Here is a 20,482-nt window from a genome sequence, read left to right on the forward strand (position 1 = left end):
GTAGAACTTAAGGATACAACAAAACACATTTCAACAAGGAATTGCGTTAGTTCCATTACTTAGCTGAGCACAAGGTGGTTTCCATAAATACTTTCTGATTTCAGGCCTACTATGTGATAGTTTGGGATATTCAGTCTATTTAGGTGTTTATTTTGTATATTACTTTTGGAGCAAAAATGAATCATTCAAGAATTTCTACATTTGAATGTCAATACCAAGTTCTATCACATAAACCACACCCCTGTAACAAATCTTCTGAATTCTTTCAACACCGATTCGGACGCAGAACAGTTATTTTTAACGGTCTGATGTTTAAATATTAAGTAGCCTAGACTCTTGCCAAATGGCAAATAGTACTTCCCTTAAACATATATTTGAAGACATATATTAGTCAGTACCAAACACTACATAATACTGTGCTTGTCAAAAAAAAAACACAATATGCTGCTAAAGGTACTTGTTTTTTAACATATAAAGCAAATGATTTTGAAAGAGACACAGTTTCTATTTGGTTTCTGGTCTACTTCCAAGTACAGGGCATTGACTTACTAAATTAAATTATAAAAGTGTGCTGTGCAAACAACCTCATACGACCATTCGGCTGCACAGTGAAATTCCAACTAAGTAAAGCACGCTTGGCAAAACAATAACGGGCCTGGTGCTATGCTATAATCAATCCTTGGAATGTAAAGCTTGCATGTCAAACTTGTACAAGGTCCTGAAACCCAGTGTACCGTACAGCTATAAATATTGTTCTCCATCACAATTAGGCAATATCGCAGTATCTTTGAGTCCAGAGGTGTTGACTGCAATGTAGAACATGACAAAAATAAATAAAAAAAAAAAATCCTTACATGGTGTGTTAGCATAGAATACCCACAGCCTCAAATTCCTAAACAGCATAATCCACAAAGCTGCTGTACAATGCTCGAGGTACAAGCTATGATAGATACCCAAACACTGCTGTTCATTTTCTTCTTGTACTGTATAACAATTCTCTTTAAAACTCTGAACTGCAAGCCATTTCTTGCACTCCAGTTCAATTTTGTATCCTATAGTGTCTGATCTCAAAAAAAAAAAAAAAAAAAAAAAAGAAAAATACCAGTAGGTTAACATGATTTGTGTCGAGGGTGGCTACATTTTCCATTACCGTCACTACTGTATGGAGAGTATGATCAAAAATTATGTTCTCGCAAAATCCGCATACCCTCTGATTGAAAGAGACATGCTTGAGCCTCTTCACAGCTATTGGCTAAATTTAATTTCTAGCTTGGTTACCTCAGAAGGTCTACCTAAGTAACCTAAACTCCAAAACTTTTTTTCTTTAAAAAAGAAATGGCAGTTCAAATCAAACAATTTAATTTGGAATCACTGCTGACCAGAACTGACTGCAGTAGGCAAGGGTTTGGAAGAGTTTTCAACATATCATTCCATCCCATCCCTTTTACACAAAAAAGAGAAGTTTGGGGGGGGGGGAGTGTTTGTGCTGTGGTTTTTGTATTGTTTATCCATGCAGTAGTGAATGCTAATGCCCAGCCTGCCAGTAACAGCTTGGGCCATGATTGTACCCTGTCACAATATTCTTTAGATTATAATAAACAGCACAACATGTTTTAGGGGCAGCAACAATATGTATAAATCTATATAAAATAATAAAATATCTGACACTGGCCATCACACAAAGGTATTCAGTCTGCACACAGGCATTGAAATGCAGTTATTAATCCTTTGATGTAAAATATTGTGGCAAACAATCTGGGTTGTTAAATGAAAGAGGTCAGAAATAGGGTACTGGGTTTGGTAGTTTCAAAAAGCACCCTTTTAAATAAAGTACTTACTACAATCCTCTATTACATAGACTAAAGGGACAGAGAGAGAAGGATTATGCCATAAATACTGGGATCACAGCTGGATAAAGCACAGCAAGCTAATGTGTGAGCGCAGTGAGTGTGACAGGAAAGATGGGTGTGAAACCAATTAGGCTACATAGGATACAGTGGCATTGGACAAGTTGAAGGATGTCTAGAAAGAGTCAGGAAATCATAAAAATGGGGTCAAAAAGTTTTCATTGCAGCAATTCAATTATAATTGACTTCCAGGTATAAAAATTGTTTTTTTGGCAACTTTACAGCACACTTATATATGTTCTGTTCATTATCACTGATAAGCAAATAAGTTAAAAACACAGTATGACTATCTTTATTAAATCTATTTATTCAACACATGTTCCAATGCAAATTTATTTTCAGTAAATAGATGGCCAGCTTATAAAAAAATATATATAATGAACACTAGCCAACCTGACAGTTTTGCCTGTTTAAAACATAAACGTATTCATTGCAATCGCTGAAGTTTAAGCAAAACCAAATTAACTTTAAAAATACACTTCATCTGCAGTGTTTAGTCTTCTGTCCCGTTTCCTGTGGGGTTTCACAGCGGGCGAGACTTGGTCAGGCATTCAAGTTTCTTTATTCGTGGCTGAAACAGGATATAACTCCAGGTTTCCAGTCCTGAACTTTACCCACAGTACATTAACGCTCTTACTGGAAGTACTGTACCTGGCTGTAAAAACAAGGTAGAGTGTGTTTTTTGAGAAAGTGGGTGGTCAAAAAAAAGATACTAGCACAAAATAAAATTGCAAATGCTAACATTTCATAGGAATACTTATTAAAGACTGCTGTTCAGTCTACAAAATAAAAGTCCTCAATTGAGATGTTTTTGAGACAGACAAGTAGCTCTTGGTTGTAACAGTTACAGTTCAAGGGAACAAAAGGCACATTTTCCTGTGCGTTGGGAGATCTTGTTTTAAACGAACTTATTGCATAAAATTAAATGGAACGCATGTTACTGTACACATCAGATGAAATTTCTCAGACTAATTTATTTTCATGGGGGGGCAGGAGGGGAATCACCGGTGCCGGCTACAAATTGTTCTGTCTGTGACCACGTATGATAGGATAGCGTCCCAAGATGTTACCAGCAGCAATTAGAAACTCAAAGACAGAAGCTGCAGTTAAGCACTGTTGCACACATTTATTAAAAAAAAACAAAAAAAACAAACACACACACACACACACACACACACACACACACACACAACACAAGAACAAACAAAACAGGCACAAAGGTCAAAACAAGTAAAACACACAAATGTATACAAAAACTGCCATCAAATTGGGCATTCGCCTTCACTGAGCACACCTAAACAAACAGCAACACACAGATCAGAAACTCACCAAACTCCCTCCCCCAAGAAAGGATTTCTGGCTCCTTTTATATACAGTGGTTTGCAGACGTATTCACCCCCCCCCCCCCCCCCCCCCCCCCCGTAAAGTTTTCACATTTTGTTGGCACCTGAGCGTACTCTACGACACTTTCAAATTAGACTTTACATGTAAAATCTACACAAACTATTCCACATTGATAAAGTTAAAAAATGCATAAAGAATATAAATAAGTAAGATTTAGCCTGTGTATACTCAAAGTGGCTTAACTTGTAGATGATTTCCCTCAGGTATATAAAGTCGCTCAAGCTGCAGCTCATATAGTGATCCAACAAAGCAACCATGGAAGACCAAGGAACTTTCGAAACAAGTCTGGGATAAAGTGGTAGAGAAGCACAGAGCAGGAGAAGGGTATAAGAAAATTTCAAAGGCGTTGATTATCCCTCTCAGCACAGTGAAGTCCATCATTAAGAAGAACCACCCAGACACTACCCAGATCAGGTCGCCCTCCCAAACTCAGCAGCCGGGCAAGCATGAAACTGGTTCGGGATGTCACCCTGAAGCCAACAATGGCCTTGAGAGATCTGCAAAGTTCTATGTCTGAGATGGGAGTCAGTGTTCACACATCAACAATACTCTGGTCCCTACACAAAGCTGGCCTGTATGGATGGGTGGCAAGAAAGAAGCTATTACTCAAAAAGCCTCATCTTAAAGCACGTATGGAGTTTGCGAAAAAGTCTGGCACAAGCCCAACACTGCAGTCAACACCATCCCACCTGTCAAGCATGGTGGTGGCAGCATCATGTTATGGGGATGCTTCTCTTAAGCAGGGACTGGGAAGCTTGTCAGGATACAGGAGAGAATGGATGGTGCAAAGTACAGGCAAATCCTTGAGGAAAACCTGTTTGAGAGTCAAACACTGGCGAGGAAATTCACATTTCAGCAGGACAACGACCCGAAGCACAAAGCCAAAGCCACGCTGAAGTGATTGATTAAGAAGAGAATTAATGTTCTTCAGGTGGCCCAAAGTCCTGACTTGAATCCAATTTAAAATTTATGGCGAGACTTGAAGGCTGTAGTCCATCGACGATCCCCAACAAATTTATCAGAACTGGAGTAATTTTCCCGTGAAGAATGGGCAAAAATTTCACCATCCTACTGTGCAAAGCTAGTAGCGACCTATCCAAAAAGACTCATAGCCATAATTGCTGCAAAAGGTGCTTCTACCAAGTACTGACTTACCAAGTACTGAATACTTATGCAACCAGTAAATTTCATTTTGTACATTTACTTTGGAAGTTTTGCTGACATTTAACCTCCTCCTCATATAACAGTGTTCAGTTTAACCATTACAGCTTTGAATAAAAAAAAGTTTGTTTGTAAAACTGTGCATACATTATTTGTAATTCAACAAAGTATGACATTATTTGCAGGGGGTGAATACTTCTGCAAACCACGGTATGTGGCGACTCGCCAATTAGCACCAATTACCTAATTGGGGAATGGCTACACCTGCGATTGCTGCCAAGGACAGATTTAACCCCATCACTGCCAACCTTACATTTCCCCACACACATTTAACTCACATTATAACTTTAAATGCTTGGTCATCACAGCCAAACATATCGGAGAATACACACTCTGAAATTATGTTTTTAGCCTTTTTATGAGATCCACGCTTAAGTGCAAATTTCAATTATTACTAATTATAGACCTTCATTAACGAAGAAAGACGATATCCTCATTTAAAAGCATTTTCAACCTGCAAACAAGGTCTTGTTTTGTTACAGAATACAGTAATGTTCTTGTACAGTAGCTAAAATGATGCAATTTATATTTTCTGCCTTCTTTACACACCCTAAAAAACAAACTGAAAAACCAGTGATAACTAAGGCAGTGCATGTCCTTACACCACCCCCATGCAGTATATTAAGTGGCTTCCCTTGTTATTTTATCAGTGTTTCACAGTCACAAGAAGTAACTGGTTTCCTCTTGAAGGTAAACAATGGGAGACCAGTTAGTCACAGGGAAGCGCACTCCCTTTCAAATAACTTGCAATTCTTTTAACACAATTGGTCTAGCTTCCTCATTATGATACCATAAGAAAACAGAATCAAGCAATAACTATACATGGCAAAATCTTTGAAAAGAGGTACTTTGTCAAATGTTGAGTTATATCTTGGGAAACTGACGGGGCCAAATTATGACTGAAACTAGCCAGGCTTTTTTTTTTTTTTTTTTTTTTTATAAAAGAGTAATGGCATTTGGGGAAGGGGAATAAAAACGTATATCAATAGTTTAGTATAGCAAAACAATTGCCAACAGCCGATTCTAAGAAGTAGCAAAAAAAAGAATAAAAAGGGTACCCCTTCTGAAACACCTCTTCCTTTTTTTCAGATTTTTGGGAAATCACCAAGATTTGCACAGTCAGTCCTTCTCTGTGGCAATCCGTTAGGTGGAAATGTGTAGACACTACGATTGTAAGTAACCAGGATCACATGGTTTACTGGGTACGTGCCCAAAGGTTGTGACATGGTTGTCAACAGCTTACAAAACAACTTGACGTAAGTAATGAACTGGCTTATTACCGAACTGACCGTTAAAGGTTGTCTTGACACGGAAAACACTGTTATTATCTTGTACACCGTACCTAAATTGAGTTTGAGATAAGTGTGAACCAATCAGCTTCCAGATCTAGCAGGCTTCTATTTTGCATAGATGCCATCTGCAACTCCAAGTGCTTAACTGTGAATTACATTTTAAAATCAATCCGCACATAAATACCGGCTTTTTCCCTTAACATTCTAATCTACAACTAATCTGATAACATAAAAAGCTACTTAAACATACTTTCTGACGCTGGTCTAGAGACAAGCAAAATCATGTCTGTGACAGGACACCGTAATGAAGGCTCAATTCACAGCTACTGGACAGCAAATCAACAGGAAAGACATGATTGGTCCACAATTCTGTCATCAGCTGGATCCAAACAACACCCTCCCTCAAAACCAGCCAGTCTCTGAGTAATGATGTGTCTGATTGATAAGTGTATAACATGTACAGGTCTATTTAATCTTCTTACTTTCTCGTATTATATTATTATTGTTGTTGTTCTTTCAAGAGAATACACTTACATTTTAAAAGATAAGATTAATAGGTCTGATATGCAAGGGAGTCGTTTATCAGCCAATCTTTATTAGTCTTCAAGGTAATTTATAGGTTTGTTTCAATGTTTGGGGAAATACGGTTATTATGATTTCTGAGAGTAGATGTTGAACTTCATGCTGATTTGCTGGGCTCTCGCCAAGATAAGCACCAACTAAGATCTTTGCAGTAAACTAATGTGATCCATCTGCATCTCCATCCATTTGCATTGTTTTCCATCATTGCTGAAGTGTAATGCTGGCTCCAGGGATCAGCTCATTTTGCCTCCCCAGTGCATCAGCACACACGACGGCTGCGATGCTGGCTCCGGGGATCAACCCACAGTGCAGTCTCCCCAGTGCATCAGCATGACAACCGTCTGGATTGAGCTAAGTAGGGTACATCTTACGGGTCTTCAAGTGGGCACCTTCCATCCTCGGTATTTCATTGACTAGCCATTTCATTTCACTGACACCTCAAGAGGGCTCAACAGTGATTCTGGCGTCCCAGAATCACCCCCCTCCATCCCTCACAGAGCTCAGATATGAGCTTAAAGATAAAGAAATAAATTGTTTTCTAATAGCGATAGAGCCCTCTCTGCGGGCTATACCGTGTGGTAGATAGCCTTGACTTCTGTTAGCGCTCTCATCTACGACTCGGAACGCATAACTCCAGTCGCGGTCACCTACCACACAGTAAAGCCCGCATTGACGGGCTCTATTGCTTAAATAGCACACTGAATGGGTTCCAGCCCTGAAGGAGGGATAGTGCCAGAGCAAACCCTGTAGTCACGAACATACTCGCAAAGAAAAAAGAAATGCCAAGGTTAGGTGGTGAAAAGCGGTGACTGGCTTGACACAGATGGTTTCAAGAAATGTCCTAAAGCAGTGGTTTTCAACCTTGTCATCTCAAGTACCAGTGTTTCCAGCAGAGACCACCAGGTGTACCAGTAAATGTACAATCTTAAACTGCTGCTGTAAAACCAAGACCTACCCCATTACACGCGGTTTGTTGCATCTGTACTCGCTTATTTGTTGCCTCCTTCTGCTGAGTGGTTAATCTATGTAGCTGATGACTACAATGAACTCAGCATGTTTATTTTTTATATTTTGCAAGTATTGTGTATTGGTTACCACACCTTTAATTGTGTGCAGTTGTAATATGGGAAATAGCATGCTGCAGCTGGCATGCTCAGTGTTCATGAACTCCTGACAGCATGCAACACAGACAGCTCTTATGATTTACATACAGTTTATTCAAGTTTAAAATTGCAGTGAGTTTGTTCTGCTATATTACCAATATTAAATACACTACTGCAAGCGCATTGTTATATATTTTCACTAGCACAATCAGAGCTAAATTTAGTAAATGTTGTTTTTGTTTACTGTAATCAAGTAAGCTGCAGTACATGGTACACTTCCTAATTACAGTCCCAAGTATTTCTGTGTGTTCTGCTTTAACATTTAAAAAGGTCAGTTTGAGAAATAAACTTTTGTTTGTTTTCCCTGCACAGCTGACCCTGCTTTAGTACAAAACTCACGCTACATACTGTTTTACATCATGGTAACGGTGCTCTAAAATTACTGTGCTTGCTTCAGCTGATCATCTAACTATGGAATCTTGTGCAATTAAATCCATTTGTGTTGACGAAGACCTTTCTGCTGGTATTAATATACCTCTCTGCACTTACATTTTTATTCGATCAAATTGTTACCATCCTTCATATATATGATATATATATATATATATATATATATATATATATATATATATATATATATATATATTACACTTGTTTTTAAAGGGAGATGCAGCATTTTTGTGCCTAACCCATAAAAAACAGCTTGTCAAAATGTTTTTCTGTTACCATTTTAGTTGCTGTCTGGAGCCCTGCATCATAATTTCTCATCTGTCTGTGATTCAGTGGTACAAACATATTGATACATTACGATGGTGTGATTAAGGGAGCATTTTGTTTTGAGGAATCATATCATCATAAAGAAATGTCAGTGCGTGCCAATGGCAAGCCTGTCTCGTACTAAAGGTAAAGGACAGTATCCACCTTAATTTCACCTTTGTTAAGTCCCTTAAGAGTGCAGGCATTATAAAACATATATCTACTGTACTGTTGACTTCACAACTAAATACATCAAAACCTCCCGTACCTGCATCCCACACCTAAAGCAAGTTCAGAAAGGTTGTGGTTTTCTATTAAAAACATACAAATTTTAGTTCTGTAAAGGATCATACAGTACGTGCACGGGTTACCAAAAAAACAATTGCACCATTAAAAATAAAATGGCACCACAGCGCGTCTTTTAAATGTAACAATTTTTTCAAGTTCTAAAAACACGTCAGTGTAGCACCCCAAAATGATTACATACAGTTGTCATTATGTCCAGAGATGGCATAACGTCAACAGAACTAGCCCTGGTTACCACATCATAAAAAAATGACTTTAAAATGTACATACCTCAGTTCCATATAGAGAGACCACAGGTGTTCAGACAGAAAACTCCAGAGAAGTTAATGCAGAATCTACACAGTGGGAAAGAACACATTCAGTAAGTATCCTGTGACACTTCAGTTTAAGAACAATAGTAACTGGAAACACAGTGCAATCTACATTGCAATCTGCTGCACCATCATTGGCTACAAAGTTTAACTTAAACACCCACTAAAAAGTGGACCAATAGCCTGCTTACTTAAAAATAATAATAATAATAATAATAATAATAATAATAATAATAATAATAATAATAAAATCAGTCTATAGTTTAAAATACAAACAATACACACAAGAGATAAATTGGAATATAGGGGTTATTGTATTATATCATTAAACCCTACTTATTTAAACAAAGGTGTACAGTCAAAAGCATGTGCATGTACATGCAATACTATAAGTGGCTGCTGGGCCAGTCAATAAGCAGGGTAACGTGAGCCTGTGGCAGCTACAGTATACTCTCAGATGGATTTTTAATTGATGTAATGCTGATAACTGGCTAAATATCCTGGTGTTTAAAGGTTTAAAAAAAAAACCACAAAATTGTAGATAACATGCATGGCCTTTCAGTAAACTCATTTTTGGGTCACAAAATGCGTGCATATTGTAGCAGACACGTACCGCACACTAGGGTTGAGACGATTTACGACAACTCCCTAATATCGTATCGAACAGAAGTAGTTACGATAAAAAAATGGCATTATAAAAATAATTACAGAGTTATCGGAAATGTACGATATTGTATCATTATGACGATTTTTAATGACAGCTGAATATTTATGCTATTTTTTTGTAATTATTGCACAGGTAATTCCAAGTATTCCACCTGTTCTAGTAATATTGAATTGGTACGTCTTGCAGTGTATTATAGCAGCCGCCACTTCCACCCTAACGATGACCCAGTGGTTAGAAGGCTTTTGAGAGATTTCGTTGAGAAAGGAAGTGTGAAAGCAGCAGTGAGCACTCTCTTTCAAAGCAGCTTAAGAAAAAAGAAACAAAGCTACAAGTTCACTATTTCAAAGAGGTACCCTATCTGCAAAATATGCTACACTAAGGTTAAACAGAAAACAATTGAGGGCTATTTTAGAAAACAGCAGGTAGGCTATGTGTGTTTCTTTCAGCCACACGTACACTGCAAACTATTCTATGTCAATTTAAAATTGATTTATTATTTATTTTGTGCAGTATATGTAAGGTACTGTATGGCATCATATATTGTAAATTCAGCAATATTAACTATTTTGTTGTTTTGTGTACTATGAAGCAGTATTTCTGAATTCTACAGTAATGTGTACAGAGAAGGCATGATTGATTTTGTGTGTTACCGTTATTTACAGTAGCCTTTAGGTTAAAGTGAAACAATGCACTAGTCATTGGATTTTACAGTCATTCTTAATGTAATGTGTACAAAGAACACAACACAGAAATGGTAGTTTAGCAAGAGGGGAAATGCATTTAAAATAAATTGAGCGTATAAATGTGCATTCGTTTTTTTTTTTTTTTTAAATCTATCCTTGGTTTAGCGAGGGACTACTGTATTTTATATTTGTATAAAACAGCAGACTCTAAATGAGCAAGCACCTCAATAATTGCAATTATCACAATCATTTTAAATCCCGCAATTACCATTTCAGAGATTTACTATATTGTCCCAACCCTACTGTACACCGTACATTAAGTCAACAGTTCATTTTTCTGTATCCTGTACATCAAACAGGATTCTAACTTAGCAACAATATTATGTCTAGCATCATTATTATATTTATTTTCATCTTATTGAAATCTTTATCACTATGTAGTACATACCCACACCGGGTATGGATATGGGGAAACATTAGCCAAAATACAAACAATGTGACAGATAGGGAAATTAAAAAGAAAGACTGGATTGCACTCATGTATGTGGCACTTCTTTCTTCTGAGAAGTGTTAGCAAGTGTGTCAGTACTACATTACAGACTCCCTTATTAAAGTTTACATATCAGGGCTTTACACTGCTTATCTATACTTTACCCTACTTTAATGTAAACAGTAGGGGGGAAAACAAAAGGGATATATATTGCAGCAAAAATGACAAGACTGAAAATGATAAACAACCACACAGCCTCTGCTAAAGGGGGCATTGTGATACTTTCTTTACATGGTATATTGTATTGTAACACATGTATGTATCGTTTATATTATGATGCAGGACCAAAAGCACAACATAGCTTATTGCAGTTCACAAAGTGGTTCTTGAATGATGAATACATTTATTTTATACAGTAGTTGGTAAGTATACTCTCCCTACCACATTTAATTGTTGCCTTTTAACAAAACAGCCCATCCTTAAATAACCATTTTATGTTATTATGCATCATATAAGTAGACCATCAGGACCACAACATATATTGTGATACATATTGTACCGTGCCCTAGGTATCACATTGTGACATTAGGATAGTGTTGGATAACATGGAAAGAAGTTTGAATGCAATAAAAGATACATGTGTTTGCAGGTTTGTAAACTCCGCTAGTTTTAAAAGGAGCTTATCAGAGGAGGTATAGTACCTGGAAAATGCGAGATTGCAAGATTTCACTTAATTGCATTGATGACGACCGCCTGACTGCTGGAATAAACACAATCGCACATTGCTAGAGGAACCGATGTGCTCAAGGAAAGAATGTAGGTTAAGCACAAAAGAACAAAGGACCACACCAAGATAACACCATCTTAGGCAGTGTGAACCAGAACCAGTTTTCTTTACAACACATACACAAGACCCTCCACAGGGTGCCAGGGTGACTGAACACACAAGAGAAATGAGGAGGGGGGGGGGCGGAGGTCTACGTAATGGTGCACACAGTAGCCGGCACACCAAGCCTCGTTTTCAAATAAGTTACAAAGAAACCTAGAAATGTCTGCCATGAGGGCCACTAGCAAGGCACAGACTAATCTTTTAAACTCAAGGTGTGATTTAAGTTGTTTGTAAATTAACAAATAAGTGATATTACTTTCTTAATACATGACTCTGACATTTAAATGCAGCAATTTAGTAAAGATGAAAAAAAGAAAAACACCAGTCGCTAAGGGATTAGAGGATTACAAAAAGTCTTGTTGTGTAATTTATAATATAATAGTCTACTTTGTGGTCAAGGGTGTACTTGTTGGGATGTTTAAAAACAAAAACAAAAATTGTCTGTACAATATATTGTTATTTTAAAATAAAATAGACTATAAATCTCAGGGCAATGTGTTTATGTATTCATCCATTTATGTATTTATTTTTCAGTGAGTAGTATGTTACTTAAATTTACTAGCAAATGTGTTCCAAGCTGCGCTTAAAGGAACATTTTCTTAAAGTATGTTATACAATTGTTGTGGCGAGGTGGGGGTCACAGGGAACCTTTTTTATATGTTGAAGAATTTTGTGAGCCAGTCAAGCTACAAGGCTAGACCCACCCCTATTAAATCACTAACTGATTGATTGTGTTCACTGTTAAATAAAACCAAAACCCTACAAGTTATATTCTACATGTGTTTTGAGCGATGCGGAGGAGGCAAGTATTTTTAAGAAGGACAAGCAGATTTTTCTAGCACTTTGCCCCTTGGACAAGAATCCCCAGTCACTGTCACGATGAACATGCAGCTGCTTCCAGTCTCTCTTGACATGCGTTTCCCAAAACCACATGTGAAAATGCAGCTTGTTTGTGAAGTTCACGTGCTTCGTTAGGCCTTGAATAGCTTCTTTTGGGCTTTGTTGGTAAGCACAATTGAAATTAATTTATGGAGTCGCCAATATATAAATGATTAGGGGTATAATAACTCATCTAAATATTGATGCATCGCAGCCTTTTACAAAATGATCTGATCCAAGATCCATGGATTGTGTATTGCAATATGGCAACAAACATTCAAAATTATGTTTTCATTTGTAATTCGCCATATGTATTGATCAGCAAATAAAAATAAATGAGTTAGTTCCATTATCCAATAGTTGAACGTACATTGTAAGGGGAGGGATTGAACGTCAATGCCTGCTTGTTTCTGAGGGCAGGAAACAAAACACATGACCCAATAACTTGTTTACAGCTTAGAAAAAAAATGGGGACACTCTGTGAATCTGATTACACTGTGTAACAATTTTTTTGTATTTACTGTATTTACAGTATAATCGTAAACTTCGAAAAATTACTCACTTCTAAATCTTTTGTAGTCATTTTTGTATTACTTTAGTATAAATACATGTTAATTTGGATTCATATGTTGTTGTTTTCTGACTTTATGTGAACGAAGACACACATTTGCCTGTTTTCCCATTGGAAATAGTGAATATAATTGGGGAATAATAGCCATTTTCTATACTTTTGAGGCATAAGCAATTAGGAAATAACACTTACTACCCAGGAACAAAAATTGTGTTACATAGTGTTATTTGACAGTTATATTAGAACACTGATTTTGTCAATATAATATATATATATATATATATATATATATATATATATATATATATATATATATATATATATATATATATATATATATATATATAATATATGTATATATATATATTATAATATATATCAATTGTAATGAGTTATAGTTATTCTAAATACTCACCGATATCGTGATCAGGCACATTTGTTTTCCTTATTACTGACTGATAATAATGGAATAAATAACTAATTTATAAATATTTATTTTGAGAAAATAAGCGAGAAAAGTGTCCACTGTTGCTTATAAAGACCCTGAGAATAAACGTGTCATTGCAATCACTTGGGTGAAACAACGTCTTAAAATTTGCCCAAACACAATATTTTTTAACAAAAAACTTTCAGGAAGTATCAAGATCCCTAGGGTCATAGAATACCCGTATCTCCAAGCAGAATATAGAATACAAAAAAAAAAAAAAAAAGTGAAAAGTTTCAGTGAAAAAAAAACACACCAATTCCAAGATGCTACTCAAAACAGCCAAAAAAACAAAAAACAAAACCACACAAGCTAGTCGTAGGGTTGCATCCCACTGAAAAAAACTTGGTCCTAAAGGGTATACACAAAGTGAAACTTTTTCTGTTGAAAGTCGTTTCAAGATAGGAGTTGTATACGCTGAACAGGACAGACATTTAACAGTATTTTTTTTTTTTTTTTTTTTTTTTTTTTTAACTCCGGTAGTTTCATTTAGGATTTTACAGATTTATTAACTTGTGTTTTGGGTTATTAGAGTCTGTTATCCTGCATTTGACTCGTGGGAGTAAAATACATAGCCCAATCTTTTGAATTTGGAAACCTGTTAATAAAATGTATTCACTAATTTTCTTCAGGATTAAACATTTTAATAATTAGCAATCCTTTAGCGAAAGTACTTCCAAAAAAACTAATTATATATATATATATATATATATATATATATATATATATATATATATATATATATATATATATATATATATATATATATATATATATATATATATACATACACACACACACACACACACACACACACACACACACACACTTACATAACGTCATAAAAAATATGCATCGTGATACGTATCATATCATGAACTTTGTGTATCGTCTCACCCCTGTAAAATGAAGGTTTTCTTGTAAATCAAATAAAAACTACACCACTGGTTGGAAATGCAGGAAAAAGAAGTGAAAAAAATAAATATAAATGACCAAAACTGAGGTAGAATTATTAATTAATGAAGTAGAATATTATTGAAGTAGAATATTAGTCTGTAAACTAAAAAATAACGTGACGAATCAAACAAAAAAAAAAAAACAAAAAAAAAAAAAAAGATGTGGGAAGAAATTGCAACGAAAGTAAATGCTTCAAAACACTGGTCCTCCGCAAGATGGCAAAGAGGGTCGCAAGAAATGGCAGGATTTCTCTTATGTGAAAGTTCACTGCAACAAGCTGACTACGAGGGTGTCTGCAGTGTTGCTGACAATTCAAAGCAACTACCCTCTCAATAGCAGCCCTTGCTACTCCAAGAACATGTCAAGATTACGCTAGATAGGGCAGTTAAAAATGTAGCACTTAAAGTCTTATGATGCTGGTTAGGTTAAAGCTACTTTTGGAAAACAGGCCCCAGGACTGCTCATGACATCAAGGCATTAATTTTGTTCCCCCCTATTCCAAATAGTTTGCTAACTTGTACATTTCTTTACCACCATAATCTGAACATGTTTTGATGCTGGTAGGGGTTAACGGATGTTTAAAAAATATTTTGCTGTTAAGTCCGTGGAGCGCAGTGTAATATTCAGCCCTTGTTAGCAAGCATTATGTCATTCTAATTGCACAGTAGTTACAGTACTGTACATGGGAAATGAGGTGAAACATCTGGTGAGTGAAATGCCCCTTTTATGTGACAAATTCTAAGTCAACCCAGTCATACGATACTGGTTCAGAGTGAAACTGAATGCTTACAAATGCAGCCAGACAACATTAATTCTGATAGGGTATTAGAATTTTGGCGTCATAAATAGATATTTCTCACAGTTCCCATTTGTTTCAAGCCATTTGTTAGCTCAGCAACCTTGAAAAACAGGAGTGTCTTCAGCGTTTATCGTCTCATTACATTTGTGGTTACACCGATATGCCTGGCATTCCAGGTCCTAAATTTCACTTGTCCTTGAGGATACTGTATCAGTCTTGACTAAATGAAGGCATTCTATTGGTAAATCTTTGGTGTAATACACTACCAGGTGTTGCATGTTCAGATACAAAGATGTTATTTGACTAGGCTTTTGGATAGGGGTGAGCAAATGGCGGGAGTTACTGCTGTGTTATTTTTAATAAAATTAGAAATGGGAGTTTCTGTGAACATAAACAAAACCTTCACAGGGGCATGATCTAGCTGGAATGTCATATCAGAAAAAAAACAGGTTTTAAGGGATGAAGTAAAACTTATGAGGAAAATGTTTGTATTAGTGCTGGGGCGAACGTGGAATTTTTACGTTCGGATATGCATTCAAGATTAAGAAAAAAATGATATATTAAAAATACAAAACTGAAAGATCAGAATTGGATAAGTCTCCTCCCCACTGAGTTAATATTTGGTGGAAGCAAATTTGGCAGCAATTACAGCTGTGAGTCTGGGATAGGTTTCTACCAACTTTGGACACCTAGATTTGGCAATATTTGACCATTCTTTACAAAACCGTTCAAAACCGTCGATGGACAGCAATTTGCAAAGTCATGCCACAAATTTTCGATTTTCGATTCCAGTGTAGCTTTGGCTGTGTGCTTTGGGTCATTGTCATGCTGAAAGGTGAACTTCCGTCTCAGTTTCAGCTTTCTTGAAGAAGGTTTTCCCTCAAGGACTTCTCTGTAATTTGCTCCATTCATTTTTCTATCTATCCTGGCAAGTGCCCCAGCCCCTGCCGACCAGAAACATCCCATTTTAGTTTCATCAGACCACAACTTTTTGCCACATGGCTACAGAATCTCCCGAGTGTTTTCCTTGCATGCTTCAAAACAGGATTCAAGGTGATAGAAAATTAAATTCTACACATTGAAATATATTATTTTTCTCAATAACAGTTGGTGAAATTCAGTGCTTACACGGCATATTACTCTGCTCACGAATGATTGGACAGCTGTCAGATCTCACTTTCCCTTTAGCTACTCACGCACCTTCAATTTTCATACAGAATACTGTGAATGGCCTCTGCTTGCTGATAAGTGGACAGCTGCGTAAAATTTGGCAGATATTTGACTCTCCGATTGGATAAACTTACTGTCAGTACCTGTAACTGAAAGAGACATAGTTTATGTCCCACCCAGTTAACTTATGATTGGGCTACTGCAGAGACAATTCAGATATTCAATTGGTTGATCGTATCATAGAAGCCCTTCAGGGGGGAAAACAAAAAAAAATGTCGAGTACATACAAGCACAGCATAAGCGAGCAGCACTGTCAAGAGACTGCTGTGAAGCTTTTTTTGGAAAACGTGTTTAAAGCTTTATTTTTTTTCCCACGCTACGACCCGCCAGAAATGCGTTCAGGATCCATAATTTAAGAACCGCTGCTGCAGGCACGATGGCCTGCCTTCGAGGGCACGAATTTGCCCGGGGGCACCACTTTGGAGGACCACTGCTATAAGGCAACAAAAGGTGAACATTTAAAAAAGTGTGTAGACTTTCTATAGGCACTGTGTGTAATTTTATATATATATATATATATATATATATATATATATATATATATATATATATATATATATATAGACACACACATATACACATATACAGCTCTGGAAAAAATGAAGAGACCAATTTTTCTTACATCAGCATCGCTACATGTATGGCAGCCATTCCATTTCAGTGTCTGTTGAATTCCAACACAGGCACACCTTATTCTACTGAATGACGTACTGATTAGGGGATCACCTGAACCAAATCTTATTTAACAAGGAAAAGTATAAAAACCACTCCTGTGGTCATCACTATCCTCTTGCAATAGGACCAGCTGGATGGCAAAACAGTGCTAGTAGTACCTCAAAAGTAATTGGAATCAAAAAATAACTATTGACCATGCCCAAAGAGTTGAAAAGGAAAGTTTTGAGTGAGGAAAAGAAGGGTTCAATTCTGGCTTTACTGGCAGAGGGATACAGTGAGCGTCGGGTTGCTTCCATCCTTAAAATTTCAAAGACGGCGGTTCATAAGAACAAGGTCAAGCAGAACACATTGGGGACAACAAAGCTACAAACCGGCAGAGGGCAAAAACGACTCTCCACTGACCGGGATGACCGCCAACTCATTCGAATGTCACTCAGCAACCATAGGATGACATCAAGTGACCTACAAAAAGAATGGCAAATGGCAGCTGGGGTGAAGTGCACGGCGAGGACGGTTCGAAACAGGCTCCTAGGGGCAGGGCTGAAGTCGTGCAAAGCTAGAAAAAAGTCCTTCATCAATGAGAAGCAAAGAAGAGCCAGGCTGAGGTTTGCAAAAGACCATAAGGATTGGACCGTAGAGGACTGGGGTAAGGTCATCTCTGATGAGTCCAATTTTCAGCTTTGCCCAACACCTGGTCGTCTAATGGTTAGAAGGAGACCTGGAGAGGCCTACAAGCCACAGTGTCTCGCACCCACTGTGAAATGTGGTGGAGGATCGGTGATGATCTGGGGGTGCTTCAGCAAGGCTGGAATCGGGCAGATTTGTCTTTGTGAAGGACGCATGAATCAAGCCAAGTACAAGGTTGTCCTGGAAGAAAACTTGCTTCCTTCTGCTCTGACAATGTTCCCCAACTCTGAGGATTGGTTTTTCCAGCAGGACAATGCTCCATGCCACACAGCCAGGTCAATCAAGGTGTGGATGGAGGACCACCAGATCAAGACCCTGTCATGGCCAGCCCAATCTCCAGACCTGAACCCCATTGAAAACCTCTGGAATGTGATCAAGAGGAAGATGGATGGTCACAAGCCATCAAACAAAGCCGAGCTGCTTGAATTTTTGCGCCAGGAGTGGCATAAAGTCACCCAACATCAATGTGAAAGACTGGTGGAGAGCATGCCAAGATGCATGAAAGCTGTGCTTGAAAATCAGGGTTATTCCACCAAATATTGATTTCTGAACTCTTCCTAAGTTAAAACATTAGTATTGTGTTGTTTAAAAATGAATATGAACTTATTTTCTTTGCATTATTCAAGGTCTGACAACACTGCATCTTTTTTGTTATTTTGACCAGTTGTCATTTTCTGCAAATAAATGCTCTAAATGACAATATTTTTATTTGGAATTTGGGAGAAATGTTGTCAGTAGTTTATAGAATAAAACAAAAATGTTCATTTTACCCAAACACATACCTATAAATAGTAAAACCAGAGAAACTGATAATTTTGCAGTGGTCTCTTAATTTTTTCCAGAGCTGTGTGCGTGTGCATATATATATATATATATATATATATATATATATATACACACACACACACACACACACACACACACACACACACTGTACAAAACATTAGGAACACCTTCCTAATATTGAGTTGCCCCCACTTTTGCCCTCAGAACAGCCTCAATTCGTCAGGGCATGGATTCTACAAGGTGTCGAAAGTGTTCCACAGGGATGCTGGCCCATGCTGCCTCCAATGCTTCCCACAGTTGTCAAGTTGGCTGGTACTGGATCTCTATTCTGAATAGCTCATTCCATCTCATCCCAAAGATGCTCAGTTGTACTGAGATCTGGTGACTGGGCAGGCCATTGCAGTAAGCTGAATTCACTGTCATGTTTGTGGAACCATTCCTGGACAATCCTAGCCTTGTGGCATTGGGCATGACCCTGCTGAAAAAACCCATTAGGAGATACATTGCTGCCATTTAGGGATGCACCTGATTGGCAGTGATGTTCAGATATCCTGTGGCATTCAAATGTTGCTCCCTTTTATCAAGGGGCCCAATGTGTGCCATGAAAACACACCCCACTACCACCACCACCAGCCTGCAATGTGGACACGCGGCATGATGGATGCATGTACTCATGTGGTTTTCTCCATACCCTAGTCCTCCCATCAGCGTGAAACAGCAGGAACCGGGATTCATCAGACCAGGCAATGTTTTTCCAACCCTCCAGTGTCCAGCGTTTTCGTTACTTAGCCCACTGCAACCGCAGTTTCTTGTGTTTTGCTGAAAAAAGTGAACTCTGTTAGGTAGTCGGCTGCCATACCCCATTCGTGTCAAGGTACTACGAGTTGTGCATTCTTTTATGGTATTCTTTTATGGGTTTTATTGGGCACTAATGTTGTACTGGACTGTCAGCTGACTAACTGTAGAGTGTCCGTTGCTCTGCACAAAACCGTGTAACAATTTTTTTTATTCCTGGGTAGTAAGTGTTATTTACTAATTGCTTATGCCTCAAAAGTAAAATTATACAGTATAATCGTAAATCTCGAAAAACTACTCAGTTCTAAATCTTTTGTAGTCATTTTTGTATTACTTTAGTATAAATACATGTTAAATTGGATTCATGTTGTTTTTTTTCTGACTTTATGTGAACGAAAAGACACACAGTTTTCCTGTTTTCCCATTGGAAATTGTGATATTTTGAAATATCACTGTCCTGGTCACAAAAGCAAAGTTTGTGGGGAATAATAGCCATTTTCTATACTTTTGAGGCATAAGCAATTAGGAAATAACACTTACTACCCAGGAACAAAAATTGTGTTACATAGTGCAATTCTTGTCAGCCTCCTTTGGCCTCTTTCATCAACGAGTCATTTTCAACCACTGGCCTGCCATTGGTTGGATGTCCTTTGGGTGGTGGACCATCCATGATACACACGGGAAACTGCTGAGTGTGAAAAACCCAGCACACAATCAAACCGGCGCACCTGGCACCTACTACCATACCCCACTTAAATCTTTTGTCTTGCCCATTTACCCTCTGAATGGCACATATACACAATCCATGTCTCAATTGTGTCAAGGCTTAAAAATCCTTCTTTAACCTGTCTCCCCTTCATCTACACTGATTGAAGTGGATTTAACAGGTTACATCAATAAGGGATCATAGCTTTCACCTCGATTCACCTCGTCAGTCTATTTCATGGAAAGAGCCAGTGTTCTTAATGTTTTGTACACTCAGAGTGTGTGTGTGTGTGTGTGTGTGGT

General features: G+C 37.5%; 1 protein-coding gene across 1 annotated transcript in view; it reads right to left on the bottom strand.

Annotated features, from left to right (window-relative positions):
* The window catches only part of LOC121298019 (protein furry homolog-like), a 195,206-nt gene that overhangs the window by 147,746 nt on the left and 26,978 nt on the right, over positions 1-20,482 (bottom strand). Inside the window, exon 2 of the mRNA XM_041224779.1 lies at positions 8,842-8,906. The gene's annotated coding sequence lies outside the window, so the exon portion shown is untranslated. The remainder of the gene's footprint in view (positions 1-8,841; positions 8,907-20,482) is intronic.

Source organism: Polyodon spathula, chromosome 2, assembly GCF_017654505.1.
Source record: "Polyodon spathula isolate WHYD16114869_AA chromosome 2, ASM1765450v1, whole genome shotgun sequence".
Classification (NCBI taxonomy): Eukaryota; Metazoa; Chordata; class Actinopteri; order Acipenseriformes; family Polyodontidae; genus Polyodon; species Polyodon spathula.